Source organism: Belonocnema kinseyi, chromosome 4, assembly GCF_010883055.1.
Source record: "Belonocnema kinseyi isolate 2016_QV_RU_SX_M_011 chromosome 4, B_treatae_v1, whole genome shotgun sequence".
Classification (NCBI taxonomy): domain Eukaryota; kingdom Metazoa; phylum Arthropoda; class Insecta; order Hymenoptera; family Cynipidae; genus Belonocnema; species Belonocnema kinseyi.
Window position 1 is genome coordinate 33,180,456 of NC_046660.1, and position 5,303 is coordinate 33,185,758.

The window sequence follows — 5,303 nt, forward strand, 5'->3', positions numbered from 1 at the left end:
GAGGCTAAATCTGGTGAATACGGTGGGTGTTCGACCAATTCGAATTTTAGTTCTTCAATTTTAGCCATTGAAACGAAGCATGTGTGAACTCGGGCGTTGTCGCCACACAAATCGACGAAAAAATTCCTCACGATTCCGACTTATGCGCGCCAAAAGAGCCTCAGAGGCGACCACTCTATTGCGTTTATTCTCAGCTTAGAGCAAACGCGGCACCCATCTTGCCGATAGCTTTTTCATGCCTAATTTTTCATGTAGAATTGAAACAACTGCATAGATATCCTTGTGGCCTCAGCTCACTCACGCACTTTTAATCTTCTATCCTTCAACACCATATCGTGGATTTTATTGATGATTTCGGGAGTACTTGTTTCTACGGGCCTTCCTGAACGTGGTTCGTCACTTATTGATGTACGATCACGCTTAAATTCATTTACCCAGTTATAAACCGTTGCTAAGGCAGGGGCAGATGTGCCATGAACTGAGTCCAATTCATTTTTTATCTCATATGGAGTTAAACTCTTTAAATGAAAATATTTGATTACCGCTCTGAACTCGTTTTTTTACATTTTTCTTAACGAACAATTTTTTTTTCAATTGGTTATAAAAACACGTAACTCAGAAGATGTGGACTGTGACTGCACCATATATCTAGTCGGGAGTGGTTGCTGACTGAAAACAGATGATTTTGAGCGATTCGCGCGCCATCTGTTGGTCTTTCTAAGGACTTATTGAACTACCCTCGTAACTACCTTGATGGCAATTTTTTTGATTGAAAGCTTATGTCTTTGGTTGAAAATTTAACTCTTTACTGGAAAAGCCTCTTTCTTGATTAAAATTTATTTTTCAACTGAAAATGTAACTCTTCCAACTTTTATAAGATTGATATTTTTTACTTAAAAATTTTCCTGTTTGGTTAAAAAAAATAATTTTCTTGATTTGAAAATTCATTTTTGTTAAGTAAAAATGCAACAGTTTCGTGGAATATTAACTTTTTGCTGAAGTCATATTTTTTGTTTGATAATTCAATTTTTTTAGAGGATTTAGTTTTTTGGAAAAATCAACTATTATGTTCATAATGTAATTATTGTGTTGAAAATTCAAGTATTCAAATGTGTGAAAGGAGGTCAATGGCGACGATGTTACTAGTGGAAGGTTCTGCGGTCTAAACCTGTTAACAGACATTTTTTCGAAATTTATTTTTAAAATATTTTATGGAACATTTTTATATGTAGTTAATATTCCCCAAGCGAAACGGAAAAATTCCTTTTAGTTTTTTAAAATGGATTTTCGAAAATGCGTTTTGGTATCAAGAGCATAGGTCCGCGGTCTAAACCTGTTAACCGTGCCAGTGAGACACATACCAGTGAGCAACGTGTCTCGATTACGAACACTTGGCAAATTTTAGCAATAAACTATTTTTAATTTTTGCAATTACATATATGTTCGGCATGTGATTCCAAAAATTTTGACATGTAAAACTGGCCTGTGAAAACCAGCGGTAGAAAATTGCAGTTAACATGTTTAGACCACTAGACCATTTGTATATAACATATGAATAGCTTTCAATTGTCATATAACCTTCAATTCTCGCGCAAATGATATAAAACTAACGAGTATTCTTTTTTCTAGTAAATTAACAAAAAACATTTTGCAGTTAAAAAAAGATAGAAAATTAAAAAAATAACGATTTTCCTTCCCCGTGTAGAATTTCTGACATGTCAGTTAACAGGTTTAGACCGCGAACCCTTCAGTTTTACTACGTAAATAGTATAGTGCAAGTGTTTTCGAGTCGCGAAGATTATCGCATAGGTTTACATTATCGATGTAAACATTTATACTGATAAGTTACTGATTCTTTGCAAATTTACAATAATTATTAATTATTTAAGCAGTTTTCATAAACATTCAGATTGTGGTTATTTTTCAAGGAGTAGGCACAATTTCTTTACGGAGTCAACGAAGAATATTTTTCAGATGACTCTTTTCTATGTGTCTTTGTCAATTCACCAAGAATTATTAATTCTATAATGAATTTCGACTAAAAAATTAAGAGTCTGACTATTTTTAACAAATAGGCTCCATTTTTTACAGAATCAAGTAAGATATTTCTCCGATTACTTTTTTCTATAATTCTTTGCAAATATCGAAGAATTTATTATTTTCACAATTTTTATTAGAAAATTAAGAATTTGGCCATCTTCCAACGAAGTCTTAATTTGTTTACGGAAGTATAAGGATAAATAAATCCAGATATTTTAAAAATAAAAAGTTATATTTTATATCATTTTCAGAATACAAGAAATGGAAGTACGTCCGACAAAAATATATTGAAACTGAAATAAAAGATTACGCGACTACTTAGAACGACAACCAGAGCACTGACTCTGGTTTTGCTAAAAAAAAAACATCTTTTATATAAGAAAAGATACTTTTGTTCAAAATAAATTGAAAAGTTTTGAAATTTTATATCAGTATCTGAAAGACTGTTTTATTTCGTTTATAAAAGATTCTATGTTAAAAGTATTAAAAGATTAAAATACTAGTATTTGAATTTCGGACAACATGCCTAATTCTACTAGCAATAACTAGCAAAATATTTCTGGAAACTAAATGTTACGTACAAAGAGAGAGGGGGGGGGGTGTTATTAAAATATTTTGTTACGGTTTATTACAGTATGGTTTGTTGCAATATAAAATAGATGCACAAGCAATAAAACAAAAGAGCGAGATGGTTTGGTTGTCTCTTTTCTTTTTCTCCTTCTCTCAATTGTCATATAAACTGTCTCTAATAAGCAGTTTTTTTTGCACAATTTTGCTTTTTAAAGTTTTTTTTTTTAAGATGTACTTTCAAATATTCTTTTTACTGTTTACAAAAAGTAGATTCTTGGTAAACCCTAAAAAAATTAAAACTTTAAATACTGATTCATGGAACTAGAAATTGTTCAGTTTAAAGCTCTAATAATTTAAAATATTCTCAGAATAAAGCTTTAATGAGAAATATTGCATTTTTAATATTTTCAATTAAAATCATAGAATTTGATGTTTTCTTGAATTTAAATTGTAACCGTTTCATGAAGAAGAATGGCAGTAGGAATAGCGAACTTCTGAGAAAAAAGGACAGGCAGTCGATTATTCGCATTTTTCTTCGAAGTCTTCAAAAGTCGCATTTAGAAAACAAGTGGAAAAAAGTCGATGTACATGAAGTTTTGAACGTTCAAATGAAGAAATATAATTTTTCCAATTCTATTTTATCTATATTGTTCCAGCCACAATTTAAAAAATGCATATAAAAGTATCAGCATAGCAAAGATATTTTCTCGGAAGCCAGAGTAAAAATGGCAACGCTTCCGGCCACCCTGATTCAATATACACAGCGTCTACGCGTATACAAAACAATTATATTCGTGTAGACACTGTTTATTATTACTAAGCCTTACAAAAATTGAACATTATTCATCGAACCTACCTGAAAATTTTCCATAGAAGTGCAAGTTTTCACAAAAGACTCTTAAGGAAAAAAATGGTCCTGTGACATCGCTTGCCATGTATTCACTGGCCTCAAAAACTCTTTTATACGTGATTTCTTCATCTTCTATCACTGAAACGTTGAGCAAAGAAATAGCTGAAAATATTGTATTCTCAATTGGACACGGGGATTCTGCAGAGAAGTAAAAATTAAAAAATTCAATGATTATTGATTTCCAATTTTTTGTATCAAAAACTTCTTTGGGAAATTTCTCGGTTTGAGCGATTTTTCTAAGCTTCTTATCACTCCAGTCACTTTTATAAAAACTTCCAAATCGTCTTAATTCAGTAAACTTCACTCCCTTCAATTTTCTTCTCATTTCTCGGCATGATCTTTCAAATTCACTTTTTGGGGGAGAGTCGGGGGAATCATAGGAATCGCTGGAATCGTCAGTTTCAGACTTCGGCTTTGGTAACTTTTCTGCCATCATTCCTCACAAAATAAAAATGTTAACAGAATTATCTTTCTTCTTTACATCAAAATAAGTTAAATCCGATTGAACAATCACTAAAGACAAAATCCACGCAAGTCGCAATATGAATAATGAACTGCGCAATGAATATGACGCCCGGCTTGGATCTGCTTGAAACAAGACTAAAAAAATGGAGGGAATACCGTACAAAACAAAGAACTTAATAAAAAACGCCGTCTTGGAAATCAGCGCTGCCAACATATATTACAAATATAAAATTGCATCACATTGTAGATTTTTTTAAAAACATTTTAAGCTGTAACTGTACAAATTCGGGGACTATTTTTTGATCAGGGTTTCACTGTCAAACGGTCATTAAAATTAAAAAATTCGAACTCTTATAACTGAAAATGTTATCATTTGAAGTAATCAAAACTAAACTTCAAATTCAAACACTTCAATTGAATGATTACAAATTAAATGCCGTTATACTGACAAATTTAAAACTAAGATTTTCTAAATCGAACAGTTTTAATATTTCTGCTTGAAAAATATAAATACACATAATTTTTACTGACATCATAGTTTTCAAACATTTTAAAGTTAAAAATATTAAAAATTGGACGATTTAAAATTAACTTTTAATCAACATTTTAAATTTAAATCCACATTCAACATTTTTTAATGTTTCATCATTTCTCATTTTAAACGAACAGTCAAATATTTCTTCAAATTAAAAAAATTTCACATTCAATAGATCAACAACAAAATATTTGAAGCTAAAACAATTCTTCAATAGGATTTAAAATTTAATAAAAGCGTTTCTAATAATATGAATCGATTGATTATAAGTTACTTTAAAATTGAAAATATTTTATAAAGTTTCAATCGGATGTACACATTTTTTTAACTATACGAACGCTTTCAAATTTAGACAGTTGAATTTTTAAAGTTAAAATGTGTAAACTGTTTAATTGTGAAAAAAATTCAGAAGTACCTTGTAAAATCAATAGTACATTTACATTTGATCAATTTAAAACGTTTTTCATCCACAATTTTCAATTTCAAACGCTTTTAGTTTTTATTTGTTTAACAAAATGATGATCAGAGTGGGAAATTTTCAATCTCATGAATCCTTTATCTGAGAGTCAATTGGATGACTATTAATTTGCCAAAAAATTATTTTCCAAGGACAAATTTACGAAAAAATCGACTTTCTCCAAACTTTTTTTATGAATTGAAATGTTTATTAAATTGTGGGTGCGGATGCAATAAGGGCACATAAAATTTTTTCGTGCGAAAACAAAGTCCCCTGGAGGCTTTAGAAAAAATTTTCGAATTTTAATTTTCAAAAGATATATATGG